Source organism: Cucumis melo, chromosome 4 (genome assembly GCF_025177605.1).
Source record: "Cucumis melo cultivar AY chromosome 4, USDA_Cmelo_AY_1.0, whole genome shotgun sequence".
NCBI lineage: Eukaryota > Viridiplantae > Streptophyta > Magnoliopsida > Cucurbitales > Cucurbitaceae > Cucumis > Cucumis melo.
Genome location: NC_066860.1, coordinates 18,814,828 through 18,830,617, shown reverse-complemented (window position 1 = coordinate 18,830,617; position 15,790 = coordinate 18,814,828). Strand labels below are relative to the sequence as shown.

Here is a 15,790-nt window from a genome sequence, read left to right as displayed (position 1 = left end):
GTATCTCGAACATTAATCCCTGTATGTCTCTACATACTGTTCAAGACTCATCAAATAGCTTAGGATGTTAGTTTATTGGATTTGGTTTATTAAGATAAAACTAATAATATAATCAATAACACTTATTAGAATTATAATAATAGCACTTTATTAATAACGATCAATTGATTATATTTACTATCTACAAGTTTTATGACATAAAACCCAACAACATGCACCCTGTAAACATTTAAATCAAGTAAACAACACCTGAAAATGCGAATTGCATTAAACAGAATTGCATTAATGCAAAAAAAATACATACTAAAATAGTTTCATCCAAGATAATTACCAACAACAGTCAAATACATTTAACACGCGAAATAAAAAAACATAAGGTCAGGCGATGGAAGTAAAAGAACATTTAAACGTCTTTTTATACACAGAAGTCCATCTTCTTGTCGTCAAGTATTTCAAGGAAACCTTTCAAGTCGTCTAAACTGTGAAATAGTATCTGCAAGCAACGCACCCTGTCCAACCTACTTAGTTTCGGGATAGCATGCAACTGACGAACAACTTCCTGACGAACTGCAGTTTCATTTTAAAGCATAACAGTGGGCCACTCGGCAATGACCCTCAACTAGCCATTTGCAGACTGCATCTCGTCATGGATGAGGTTAACGGTTTTTGCATGCTGCCTTCCATTAATCCCGTTCTATCGTATGGACGTCAGATGCTTTTTGATCCACTTGATCTCATTCTATCGTCGGATGCTCGACCAGATCATAGAGCTCGTATATCCTCTTGCAACATGTTAATCCCTGGTTATTTATAGTAGGGATGTCCATATTGTTTCCATCATGCGGTTGAAATCTCTCATACTCGCTAGGGTCATTCGACTCGATGTTGGCAAATGTTTCCGCACGTCCTTCCATTGCCCTATTTTTCCCAAACACATAGGACAGTTGGTCGTAGTAGAGAAAAGGCTTGTTGAGGAGATCCTTTGCTATAGGATGTGTCTGTGTAAAAATAAAGTGAATAAAAAATGACAACTAGATATGCGATCCAACCGAAGTAACGTTTCAAAATATTTTACTTTTTTTTCCTTATTTCATACCTTAACCCAACTGTCGAACAGGTCCTTCTCAAATTATGCACTTAGCCTCATCATTAAATTCAAATTTACTGCATGATGGGTCATACATTTTTGCTATTGCTTGGAATGTTCGCTTCAACATCTTTATACGACAGTTAATAACAGTAGTAGCTTAGACATTGCACCTCGACAACTTCGCCGCCATCATTCGAACAAGTTGTGCCAGGTAATCTAGTCTAAACGTGTCATTGTCTGACTTTCATTCACCAGTAGATACTAACTCCACCAAGCAATCCACGAGTGTGGCCTCCTCCTTTGTCCACACATGGTTCGATGCACGTGACGAACTTGCCATACTGACAATAGAAATGACGACAAAGAAATTCGTAAGTAAGTTATGTCCTCCAAATCATCGTATATCATGTGAATGTATAGTTTTTCATTAATTTCATTCATGCATGCATACATTCAACATATAAGAAGACAGTAGAGGTACTAAAATAACAAAAATAAAGCGCTACTAATTGTACACAGTGGGATCAATTGATTACGCAACTGCCATTGATTGAACATCTCCAAGGCTAATTCATCCTACCACTGAGTCCATTTGTTTGAGGTCTTAGTGTAGTGAATGTCGTCACCTGCGGTCATCGTGTAGGTCGAGTCTCCCTTGTCGATGTCCTCCAAATCATCGACATTGGTCATCTCCCTATGTATCAGATTGTGCAGTAGGAAACATGTTAGAATCGTGCAACGTTGAACTTGGATAGGGTAGTATGACTTGCCACGAAGGATAGCCTATTGACCCATCAACAAACCAAACGAGCATTATAACATTCCATGCCAAGGAGTATTTCATGTTGAAGTACTCTTTGACAGTTGTTAGTGCATTTTTTACGCTAGCCACTCCTGCAAGTGGTACCTTTGTCCTCTGTAAGGAGCAAGAAATCCCTCTGCATTTGGGTACCCTGCGCATAGATAGTAAAACCTTGTTATGATATTAGAGGATACTACACGAAATTAACTATTCAGTGATAATTTTAGTGGCGCAAGTAATTTTTGTCAATAAAAGTTGTTTATAGCAACGCAAAAAAAAAGTATCACAAAATATTATTATTAGCGACATGTTTTTTATCTGTGCTGCTAAAACAATTAATAACACAAAGCAATAATGTCATTAAACATAAAGGTTGCTAAAACTTCACCAAATATTTCTTAAATTTCTCTCAAACTTTTCATTAAATAATTTATTGAATATATTTCAAATTTTCTCTTTCCCTCTCTCTCCATCTCCATGAAAAATTAATCTCTAAATGACATTTCCTCTCTATATACTCGTTTCTGTAGGCCACACAAGATGCCTCTATTTTCTCATCGGCTAATGGTGAACTACGGAAGTTGACGATGACCACATAGAAGTTCTTTAGTGACCAACGCGAACGCGAACGCCAACCCAAACCAACGTGAACGCCAACCCAAACCAACTTGAACTTACCACACGAATGATTGCTTGGTGACCGACGGCGAATGACGGTTAGTGACCCACGGTGAACGCGATAAGTGTTCCACCACAGTCAGATATATTACCAATTGAGGTGCCAGTTACTTCCTTACTATAACTTAGGGCTTCCTTCAATTTCTTCAATTCAATTTAGGATCTGGTCCCGTCAAGTTTTTTTTGTTCTAATTTTGATATTAAGATTCAATTTCTTGGCTTTTGAAGGCTTCATAGTCTTTGTATTTTTTTTTTTTTTTTGCTTTAATTTGTCTATTTGTTTCGTGTAGATGCCATAAGAATGCAATGTCGTTACTTTGTTCAACTACTCTGTGAGTGTTGCAATATTTTCTGTAAAAATCATCCATTGTTTGTTCTTAATAGTAATCTTCTATGTTGCCAATTAAAGAGAGATGGGGGAAGGTATATGCTAATAAGGTGTTTGATTAAATGTCCAACCAAAATTTTCCCAATACAGCAGCTAGATTATGATGGTTTATTGAATAACATTTCAAAATTTTTACTCTTTTTTATGGAAACCGACTTTTGCTTATTGTATGCAGGGCTTCTTTACCTTCAAAGTTAACTATAATAACAAAGTAAATGAATTTTAATAATTTTGATTATGAGCTTTCAATGAGATTAGATGTACATGTTTTGTCTTCTATGATATATTTTTAAATTAAGGACTTTTTTGGCCAAATTTAACATTCAATGGGAGACTTGGTTCCTTTATAGGTCGAAATTTCAAATTTACACTCCCTACACGTGTAGTATTTTTTAAAAAATGACACTTTTTTTTTATTATTCCTAAATCGAAAACCAAGCTCTCACTGGGTAGTATAATCATTGTAGAGCTTGGTAAATCTAAATTTATGTCTTGCCAACTGTTTTGGCTACCATGAATTGTACAGTCTGAAAAAACAACTTTGAGTGAAGAACTCTACAAGATTTTGACATCATAATCTAGTCCGGTCGAGAACATACTAAATTAGCTTAATCTAAAATCTGACCATGAAGTTATTGAGACCACAAATCATCTTGAACCTACAATATTCTCCTTCAACGAAAAATACACCGAAAAAAGTGGTAATAAATCTTCGGTTCGAACTTCTTATCCTTTTGTCAAGGACCCAATGGCTGGGATTGATAAGTTGAATTTACTAACTGACCGAGTCGAGGTTTTCCTATAACTACTGAAATCAAAATATCCAATTCATCCTCAAATGTTTCTGGATGTGTCAAAAATTCAATATGGGAAGGTACATGTTATTTTCACGTTCATCACTAGTCGAGTTGGGCATCTATTACGTCTTCTTTGCTTCCTGTCTAAACGAAAATATGGTTCTCTCTCTCATGTCATTTTACTTATTATTAAATCAGTAGATTACGACTATGACATTGCAATGTGTTATCATACATTGAGATCTTTGTCAAAATGGTACCTTTGGGTATAATAGCAAGTCATAATAACCTGAAAACATTACACTTAACTCAAAGAATGCGTGAATCAGCTGTGGATCCTTCCCAATCTGCCAAGATGAATATGAAATCGCCTTTCGTGTTGCACACTTGGAGGACTTTAGTGGCAACTTCACCCTTACCTATTATGTACCTAGGGTGATCGATCGCAGCATGCTCACCTTTATTTAAATCCTGTCCAATGCCCCAATGCAATTTTGCAAAGTTAAACAAACTGCATATAATTAGTAGGACGTAGTAATACGTGACATACATATCCCATCAAATAAGCACACCTCGAAGCACTTCCATCGTGGACCAATGCATGTGTTAGTTACTGGTTGTGGTTTCTTCACCAACTTGTCGTGCAGTCGTATCACAACCAATAAGATGAGGTTGAAATGTTACTACACCTACAACACATGTGTTATACATGAATGGTGATATACATTTTAAAAAAATGTAAACAAACAGTGCGAATTGGAAACATATCTACAACTCGTGTAAAAATTCTATCTGAAAAATGATAAGACTTATGATGAATGTGGATGATAAAAAAAGTATTTACAACTCTTGCAAAAATCCTAACTTAAAATAAGTAATGCTAAGAATTAGAAATATAAAAATAGTGCATGCTATATGGGTCAAATTAACCATGTCAATTATTGAACTCACATCATTCACATCGAAATTGCACTAAAAAAAGTTATTATGAACTCAGTGGCAGTTAACTTTGAAAACATATAAATAGTTTTAGACCTCTGTTATGTAATGTGAAAAAAATGGTTAACTTAAGATGTGTTAAAATAACTATTGATAGTAGTTTGAAAATTTTCTTAATATGATTTGTAAACATATTAGCGAGAGCATGATTTTTTTTTTTTTTGTAAATGAACATAGTCATGGAAATGTAATGTGATAATTTTTTTAGTTTCAAACTTTTTGTCATTAAATTCGCGGGCATGGTTTTTATTGTAAATGAACATAGTCACTTTTGTAAAAAGTATGAAGTTCCTAATTTTCATCAACTCATGTGACAAGTATCTTTGCATGGCAAGTAGACATGAAATGCAATCTAAGTAGATTGTAAGAAACAAATGCGGACTTAAAGGTGCGAGAAAAAAATTAGACCGATGCAATTTTAGCGTGCATACAATAAAAAGATACTAGAAATGTTCGTTTTATAGTGCAACAATTAAATACAAGACCAAAACAAGTCAAATTACAAAACCGATAGTTTGTTGAGAACAATTGAATTGAAATTACACCGTCTTAACCGTAAATGAAATGAAATGACAAAAAAATAACAAATATACTACAAACGGCTAATCCGTAGTACCTCTTAGAAGGATATTATGAAGGCCAACATCCTGCAAAAGAAAACAAAAATTAGGAAACAACATAGCAACGTGAGCATAGACTTGAAAAAATAAAAAGAAACCATAAAAAATACGTACTGTGTACATTGACGAATGTACCCAAACATCAAAATTAAAAACGAAGCTCGTTAATAGTAAGCATAAAAATGTAAACGGTTTTAGGAAGAAAAAAAGTAGTCTCAAAGGAAAGAAATTCGTTCAATAATTTTAATCGAATTTCTAGTAGTAGAAACATCAATCAAAAGTACACGCAAAACAAGGAAAAGACACTGATAATAACATGGAGCATAGATACAAAACAAGGAAGAAAGGGATGGAGGATGATAATGATATAGAAAAAAAAAGTGACCTATCAAAGAAGAAGGAACAAAGGACATACCAACAGCCAATGAACTCAAAATATGCAAGTAATATGACAAAAAAGGAACGATGTATATATAGGGGATGGAAAAAGTTATGATGTCTTTATTAACCATAAACCAAAAAATGCAAAAGAATCTCTGCAAATGACAAGATAAAAAGGAGAAAAGTCCAACAGTCAAACCCTAACCATGAAACCTACCACATTTAGTACACAAACAAAATATTGTCATAAAGATTGAAGAGACAAAACAATCAATAAGGAATAGAGATAGCGACCGAATGGATTCCCCAAAAGACCAATCATTATATGTACAGATATTGAAATAGACAAGTAAATGCAAGTGAATGGAAATTACAAAAACAGAGGCAGCACAAGTTCAAAATCAACAATCTCCAAAGAGGTACAATCCTCACCGAGACGAAAGAGCAACCTCAATAGAAACTGTTGTACATACAAACATAAAAACATAGCAAACCAATATCGGTCAAACATAGCAAAATACAAACCTAAACTAACAGGAAGCAAAAAGAAATTAAAATAACAGATCCCAACTTGCACAGAGAGTATGAAAATTTAAAATTACATATAAAAAAGCAAACAAATTTAAATATGCTAAAAAAAATTAATTGAAATCAGAATCGTAGACCTCATCATCGGCTTCGAAAATAAAGGAAATTCAAATTGAGAATTACCTCTCTACCATGCTTGAAAATCACCTATTGCCACAACAAGGAATGTGTAGCACTTGTCATAACTCAGTGAAGGAAAACATCGATCAACAAGGAAAAGACCTCGACAAAAGAGAAGTCAAACAGCAAGGGGAATTCCAAGAGTCAACAACGAAGGACTTTCATGTTCATCGAGAAGACTCATCGATCATGCAAGTTTTCGGAGGGAAGGAATCGTCCCAAACGTTCAACAAAACCAAAAAGGGAAAACCAAAAAGTCTCGGAGGCAATGCCATTGGAGCGAAGCCTTCAACAAAACGAATCACAGTTTCGAAGACTGAGAGAGAATGTGGAACCAATTTAGAGATGGATCGTGAAGAGAACATAAGGGGGTTTTAGATCCAAGGGAAAAAAATTTCGACAAGAAAACAAATGGCAAAGCTCTCACAAACATAGGTTCGACTAAAAAAAATTCCGTAGCGTGTATAAAGGAGTTGAGGGAGAAAAAAGGAAGGGTTGAGGATAGGTTATTGAAGATGGTTTGTAGACAGATTCAAGGAAGGGGGAACACAGATTGAAGAGACAAAACACGGGTTGAAGGGGAGAAAGAAAGAAGAAAATTTAACAAGGTTGAGGAAGGAAGAATGGGGGTTAAAGGGGTAAAACGGGTATTATGAAAACCCTAAAACTAGGATTTCCATAAAATGAGGCCCAAACGTGGGTTAGGGTTATCCAAACCCAACCCCACAGTGTTAATACTAAGCCCAAACAACCATTTAGAGATATTTTTAACACAAAATATATATAAAGTTGAGGGACATTTTTTATAATTTAACCAAAGTAATAAAAATTTAGTGTTACTTTCATGTGATATTTGCTTTCTTCACTATCCAAATTTTCATTTGTAAGATAAACAATTTGAAAAAATAACATATATATAATTAAATTTTTACATCTTCTAGAACATTTTCATTGAACTTTCACATCACTTGACTCCTCAAATTTTCATTTCTAATGAAAATAATTTGAAAAAAATAACATATAGTCATTCAAATGATTATGGTTCTTATGATTATATCAACAAGTGTAACACATTGGTTTACGTATGGGGATCAAAACTTCCTCGTGAAAATGATGAAACTCGAACTCAAAGCCTCTATATTATCTACGTTCTTTAGAGCATTCTCATTTGCATGAAACATGCAATTGGTTTACTTCCTATTAATAGCATTAGGATTGATGTCGAGACTCATGGATGACCTACTTCCAATTATGTTAGGAACTTTGAGTATACTATGTTTTGGGACCAATATTATCATAATTGAATAAATCATGCTACAGGTTAATACGTCATAAATTGTCTTTTTATTATTAAATCTTGTGTTCGACTTTCTAGACTTTACTAACGAAGGATTTAGTTCATATATTCATTTTTCGGTCTTCATTATTATCTATAATTATCTATATAATTCCATTATCAATATTGATTTATATGTTTTAAAGTTGTAGTTTATTACTTAAATATATTAATTAGTTTTAAAACATCACAATATTTTATAAATTCCCATGATATCTGTTATTTTTTCTATCTAAAAGTACGTTGGTATATATATGTGTGTGTAAATTTGAATTTTATATGAATAACAATATTTGGATTCAAGGATGAAGTTAGACTGTTGTAATTAAGTATGATATTTAAATAAATAGTTCCAACGTTGGTTTATTTTGATTAAAAAAATAATTTAAAGAAAAAGAATAAAAGAAGTACATTTTGGTCCAAAAAGAGAGGCGGTAGTTAGAGTGGGAACAGAAAATGAAATTGGATTGCGTTCCTCATTTTTATGTTCACACCTTGAAAACTATAGTAAATTAAATAAATAAAACATTTGACTTCTTTTCCTGGGACCATACATTATTGTTCACATTAAACTAATCAACTTTCTCTACTACAACCTCCATTTCAAAATAAATATGTAAGAGAGAGAGGGATAAATATGGAAATTAAAACTTTAGAAATACATTTTGACCACTTTGATCATATCTCATATTATATTTGGTTCTATTTTTACCTATTTGTTTGTTTTTTATTGCTAAAAGGCTAACTTAGACACTTCCTTCTTCGATCCTTTCTAGACTACCGTGGGATTTAGTTTGTATTCCTAACAAAACATCTCGTTTCGATAGAGAAAATTATCTTCATTATATATTACAAATCTCTCTCAATTTAATTAGGTTTTTGTCTCCATCTACCAAAGTTGAGTCTTCATACTTTAAAATTGATACCAATGTAAAAATTCGATGATAGAGTATCGTTCTTATGTCTTTACAAACATGCTTAATTTTTTAACATTTGAATAATGTATATATGTACCTTGAAAATATTTTACATGTATTTATTTTAAATCCTTATTAAATTTAGAGCAAATGGTTCCAAATTGGAAAGTATATATATATATATATATATAAATTAAAATTCAATGACTAAAAATGCTTGTTTTTTCAGCCTCTTGTGAAACATAACTAAACTTCTCCCAAAATATAAGTTTGTAATTTATATAAAGCTTCAAAGAGTGCTAACTACCATTAAGAGAAAACTAACATTACAAAATCTACCAATAAAAATAATAATGACAACATTATTATTATAAAAAAGTCAATAAACAGAAAGAATATAATTTTCATTCATAGTTTAGATTATATATATATCAGAAATCCAACCAAGTAGTTTAATAGTGACAAAATTATAGTTGATTTAATATTAGAACTTTACTTGGCTTATATTGTTCAAAGGCATGTGATAATATGTAATTCTACCCTTGAATTCTTGACTTTCTTTTGTTGATAAGAAATTGAGGACTTTGTGCCTATAGAATAAAAATTTAAGAAGAAGAAGAAAAAAAAAAAAAGCAAGCAAAGTTGAAGCATGATTTATGGAGTTTTAAAATACATTAAGAAAAGCATGCAAAAGCAAAGAAACTTGGTGGAATAATGGAATTGAATCCTAAATATAAAAATCTAAAGTCCCAAGAGATAATTATTTAAAAGGAACTTTGATTAAGTACAAATAGATGGAGCAGACGGTTTTTTATTGAAATTAAATATATGTAGTAAAAAGACAAAAAAAAAATAATAAAATAAATGGAGAAAACTTTATTTTTTTCTTTTGAAAATTAATAAATGGGGCAAGTAGTCGTAATATTTTAATTTCGTTTTGACCTCTACTTTCTTAATATTTTTTAAGCAATATAAATTTATTTTAAGGAATGATTTTTAAATTGTCCATTCGTGTACTTAGAAAGAAAGGAAAAAATAATCAATCCTTAACTATTTATATTTATATTAAATATATGGATTAACATGTATATTGGAGTTATATGTGTAAATTAGACTGTGTTGATGTACAATTCTGACCAAGTATGACGTATCTTATCTTCACATAACAACAACAGTAAAATTTGTATTTTAGACAAAGAGAGCTTGTCGTAAGTAAAGAGAAACTTGGACATCAATATGGTGTAAGTCACAACTACCCCTTAGATGCTTAAGTCAAAAGGTTTCGATACTAGTTTTAGAAGTTACTTGACATTTATACTCTTCTGAGTCCCTATTTATAGGTTTGGTCCGTTTTCCTTATCTAATTAAGGTTGGTAACCAGACTATTTTTACACGCATTCCTCTTGAGTCGAGATCGACTAATCCCATCCCTACATGGCCTTTTTAGGGTTTTATCTGTTTCTGACCAAGCTTATGTTGGGCTTGCCTACTAAGAGGGTTTATTAGTGGACTCGACCTCGACCCAACCAAGGCCAACTAGGCCAAGTCCCCTTTCAGCATTATCCTTCTGCTATTTGTTGACTTTTTCACTTTGTTCCAAAATTCACTCATAACATTAATTTCCTCTTCCAAGTTAAACTTTGTGGTTTTCTATGCTTTTTGTCTAGGATTTTAACCCTTAGAACCTATCTTGGGAGTATCATCTCCCTTGTTAAATTTTCACCACCTTGTCGTGAAACTTAATTTGGACTTACTAGGGGCTGTTGGACTTGTCAAGCGAAACCCTTATTAGGTCCAATCAATTTTTCAACATGCTTCTCCAGCTCACAAACGAAGTTCTACACTAGGTTGTGCTAAGCCCACCCTTTGGATAGGCTCCGACAACAAGTTATTACTTAACTAATCTCAGGTAGTCCTTTTGATAATACAAAAAAATGTGTTATCTAGCTCAGCTTAATTTGAGATTGTTCATATATTTTATGTGTTTATTTGATTATTTTATAGGTTTCGAGCATCAAAGAAATAGAATTGAGCATTAGGAAGAAAAAAGAGCTAAAATGAACCAATTTAGAGTCTTAACGAAAAAAGTTAGGCCAAAAGATCCAAAATTATGAAATTGCCACTGCATGAGGGCATCACGTTGCTAAAATACAGATTTGACGATTTTTTACAATGTCGCTACACTGCATACTATTATAAATGCAACTTCGGTTTTTAGATCATAGCTTTGATTCAAATGACCATTTTGAGTGTATGACCACTCATTTTCTTTATTTTTAGACTTTCTATCCATCTACGATATTAAATTTGAGATTTATTTTCATTTTCTTTTTATAATCAAATAAATGGTGTAGGATATGTTGATTATGGGTGTAACGCCTCAAAAATTTAGATAATTTATTGGGCGTTATTTTGAATTAATTTAATGAGAATTATTGGATTTATGTAGGAATTGGAATTAATTAAATATTTCTTGAATGAATATTTAATTAATTAGAGGTTTTGGCATGTGGTGTTCATTGAGTTTTTGATTAAATGGTAAGTTAAGAGAATTAAGTTAAGTTGTGGATTTTTAGTGTTGCTGAAGTTGAATTTAATTAAATAATTATGGACGTTATTTAATTAAATTGTGGGTTGAAAAGTTGGTTGGAGATCCAATAATTATATGTATATGTGGAAATATATATATAATTATTATGTTAAAGGAAAAGATAATTATATTTGTTGAAATATAATTATTTAAGGAAAAGATAATTAATTATTTTTGGAGAAAGATAAATAATAATTAATTATTGTAGAAGATAATTAATTATTTTGGAGAAAGATAAATAATAATTAATTATTTTAGAAGATAATTAATTGTTTTAGAGAAAGGTAAATAATAATTAATTATTCTGGAGAAAGATAAATATTGGTTCTGAAGTTGTTATGGTTGAGTTAAGATAATGTTGGAAGTTACAAGTGATTTATTGAAAAAGATTTGATTGATTAAAATAATTGAGAATTTAAGTTAATTTGAGATTTTGGAGGGAAAAGTTGGTTTTGGTGGAATTGGATTTAATTGAGTATATATATATATATATATATTTAATTAATATTTTGGAAAGCTGAAGTTAATTATATTATGGAATATAATTATGTTTGTTTGGAAAAGAAGATAATCCATAAGGAGAGAGATAATTGATCTGATTGGACGAAAAATATATATATTTATTTAAAAGAGAGAATAATGGTTTAAATAAATATATATGTTTATTGTAAATTTTGGTGAGAGAAAAATAATAATAATAAAGAAGTATTATTATTATTATTAATGATTATAAATGTCTAAGATTTTGTGCATTTAAGGAATTTATTTAGGAAATATAATAGAAATAAAGATATATGTATATATTTGGTATTATATATATATCCTAAAAGGAAAAGGAAATAATAATAATAAATATTATTGTTATTATTTGAGTTTATAAATAGCATTGGAATGCTTAAGTTAGAAAGTAAAGGAAAAAGAAAAAGGTTCTTCATCTTCTTCTCTAATATAACCCTCTGTCATCTTCGTCTCACCAGTTGAAGTTAAGATTGGTCTCTTTGGAAGCTTGAGGATTTAAAGTGATGAATTTTCCCATCAAGGATAAGAGAATTTTTCAACCTCCATCTGAGTAACCTTGGTAAGCCAATAAAATTAAATTAATATGGATTTATTTGGAGTTCCTTTAAGGGTTCAATTGGCTAATTTTTTAGATTTAAATCTTGGAATTTTCCCAATCAAAGTTGAATTGGTTTCAACCTAAATTTTTAGAAAGTTAATTAATTTGGGAGGATTTTTGGATGTTAGCCAGTTGCTAATTTCATTAATTAAGATACTGAGTTTTCCTTTTATGATTAGGATCAAGTTAATTAGAGAATTTTTACTGTCAACCAAGAAGTACTTTGTTTGGCTAAAATCTCCAGATAAGAGATTCTCCTACTAGACCTTCGAATTGAATTTAAGAGACTGCATGTAATTATGATTATGCATTGATGATAGCTAAAATGCATAACTTGATGATTGATGTTGGTGACCGATGTTATGTTAATGACTGGTAGATTGATGTTGATGATTGTTAATGCATGATATATTAATCACATAATTAAGGGTGTTAAGATTAATATTCATGTCATGTTATGATGTTATGTTATGCTACATGCTATGGATAGGGTGTTCTGTTAACTTTGTCTATTAGAGTCGTACCTGCATGGGTGTCTTCGGGATCACCACCTTTTTAGGACTGCGTAGTCCGACGGGACCGCCAGTCTGGCATTGACATAGACATGATTCGAGTGATTCAACGAGATCACTCGCAGCCCGATTGTCTTAGTGTTTCTTTCGGGTATACTAAAACAAGATTGTCCTAGGTGTTCCTTTGGGTTCACCGAAGATCAGATATGTTCCTACGGGATCACAGATTGCACATGTTTGAGAACGTGCTAGTTCTTGGGTACCACTTTTTAGGACTCTAATGGGAAGTTAACAGACACCTAACGGGACTAGTAGTAGGTCCCTTACTGAGTATATGTTTATACTCACTCTTTCTATGTTTAATATTTTAGGCGAAGGTAAAGGTAGAGGAAAGCTGGCAAGCGACAGAGAAGGATCCGTGACATGCCATATGGGGACTCAGTTTTGCTTCCGCGTCTATGTTTCAGTGTTTTAGTATTCCGTTTTCAATGAAAATTTAGTCTTCCCTCCTTTCAAAAAAAATAGTGTCTCTTGTTATTTCTTTTAGTAATGACCTCAACTTAGTATAAAGAGTTGGGTCGTTACAATGGGCTAAGATAATCATCTCTAAATTTGGACCTCAGCCTCCACCATAATAGAGATAACTTTAGATTTGGCTTCAATAATTCTAAACTCGGAAAAACCAAGCTCTTCAATTCCATAGCCTTGACCTTGACCCTAGCAAGGTTCGTTTAAGCTTTGGTTTCAATAATTTTGATCTTTAAAAAATCTTACTCTTCAACATCCATAGTCTTGACCACGACCTTAACCTTAATAGAGTCAACTTTGGACCTAGTTTCTTGGAGAATTTTGGTTTTATATAACATCTTCCTTGTAAATACAATGCTCAAATAAGATTTCCACCTATACCCAATCTACTAAACTTTTTCTTATATGTTGCTAGTAACCAAGTTAATGAATCTGCATTTGCATTATTAGATCTCGGAAACAACTGAATTTCGTACTTTTGGGAACAAAATAATTAACTTTTTAAACCTTAGTTAGGTAAGTTGTCATCCTTTGCTCTTTGGCATAGTATTTGTTCTTACTTACTTTACTATTATTTATGAATCACTCAAAATTAGGAGGTTGGGAAAACCTCTCTCTGGAAACTTTTAGCCTTGCAATAAATGCTTCTGATTTTACTTCATTATTTGATAATCGAAAATTGAATATAAGCGCGTATTCATATCATTCACCATCAAAGGATATCAATAAAATTTCTACATTGCACCGTTTCATGGATGATCCAACAACAGAAAAGGTCCACTAAGTTTGAACTCATTGAATTTAATTAATAAACTTCGGTCATTGTTTCTACCTGGTCAGCCTCAGCCTCGATTTTGACCTTGACCTTGACCTGCTAAGAAATTTGTTGCTACTTGTCCTTTTATGAAATTTTTTGGTTTGTGGCCATTGGATTAAATGAAGTTAATTTGATCCAATTCTATTTTTTCATATGGGCTAAATTCCAATTTGCCCAAAGTGGCACAATAGGGCGAGCTAAAGTGCCAAGTGCCAGTGCCAAGAGCTAGCCAAAATGACAGTGCCAAAGGCCTAAGTGCTGGCCAATGTGTCAAAGCGTCAAGTGCCAAACAAAGCATGACTCGAAAAGCTTACTAGCCATTTAATCACGAAAATCTAGTTTACTTAATTATATTAGGAGCATTTGCAAAAATAACAAAACATTTTATGATAATAGGATCTATATCACTACATTTTCTAAATTGCAAAAGTAGCAAATTTAAAAGCGGATAGCCCTCTGTTAGCCCTCAAATAGTCTTTTGATAGTCGTTTGATAATATATCTAATTATTTGTCATATTTTTTATATTTATCATATTTGCAATATGCAAAAAAAAAAAAAGTGTTATGGTTTTTTTTAAAAAAAAATTATCATCTTATGCAGTTTTCCATTATTCCAATTTATAATACCTCTATAAGATACTACATATATTATATAATAGAAAGAAAAGAGGAAGTTCTGGTAAAGTTGGCTTTTCTATATTTAATACTTAATTCAAATTATAATTATAACATTCAAAAATAGACTTTTAATTAGAATTATAATAAAAAATAGAGAAATTGTAAAAAATGGCAAAATGGATAAACTATTTACACTCTATGTCAAAGTCAAGGACAACGAACTTTTGTCGTTAAGTGATTTATTGCCATGAAGTATAAATGATTGGTATTTTTTTTTATTATTCTTGAAAAAACTTCAAAAAAGTAATAAAACATTTTTTTCAATTTAAACTTTAAATATGCTTTAATTAAAAAAAAAAGTCATAATTTACATATATATTATCTTGTATAAGAACTTTACAAAAACTTTTCATTAAAGTTTTTTTTTTAATTTTTAAATTAAAAAATTTTCCCCTATACAAATAAATAGGCTAAAAAACATTGTAGGAAAAAGTTGTAAATTTTAAATTGGGACTTAAATTGTGTAAGATAAATGCAACATTAAAAATAATGAATGAGGGACAAAATTAAAATTATATTTTTAGGAGGAGTGATCTTTCGCCGTGTGATCTCAAAAAGTTACAAAGGAAAGATGTTAAAAAAAAAAAAAAAAAGTAGTTTAGGAAAGAGAGTTTGATTTTAAATGATGAATTTTTTTTTTGTTTAAAATAAACATTTGGTTAGTATGGAGTCAAAAGAATTTTTGTTTCTAAGTACAATTTGGAGGTGTGGATTTCAATTCCTAACTTTTCCTCGATGAACCTCAAGTTAAAAGATTGTTCTAATAATTTAACTAAATATTTCATTTTATTTTTTAATAGAAAGTTGATTCAATTATACATATATATATAA

At 31.3% G+C, this 15,790-nt stretch overlaps 2 long non-coding RNA genes across 3 annotated transcripts; both read right to left on the bottom strand.

Moving 5' to 3' along the window:
• Positions 1-349: 349 nt before the first annotated feature.
• Positions 350-2,161, bottom strand: LOC103501978 (uncharacterized). 2 transcript variants are annotated; one of them, XR_007820294.1, is made up of 4 exons: positions 1,998-2,161; positions 1,632-1,784; positions 1,097-1,431; positions 350-998 (listed from the first exon to the last, which is right to left on the bottom strand). It is a non-coding gene; the product is annotated as an uncharacterized LOC103501978 (long non-coding RNA). The 2 variants fall into 2 exon arrangements; XR_540425.3 differs by having other exon boundaries at positions 1,632-2,161.
• A 1,739-nt stretch (positions 2,162-3,900) lies between these two features.
• LOC103501979 (uncharacterized) lies at positions 3,901-7,078 on the bottom strand. The gene is made up of 4 exons (XR_540426.3): positions 6,467-7,078; positions 5,371-5,401; positions 4,328-4,444; positions 3,901-4,226 (listed from the first exon to the last, which is right to left on the bottom strand). It is a non-coding gene; the product is annotated as an uncharacterized LOC103501979 (long non-coding RNA).
• Positions 7,079-15,790: the final 8,712 nt, after the last annotated feature.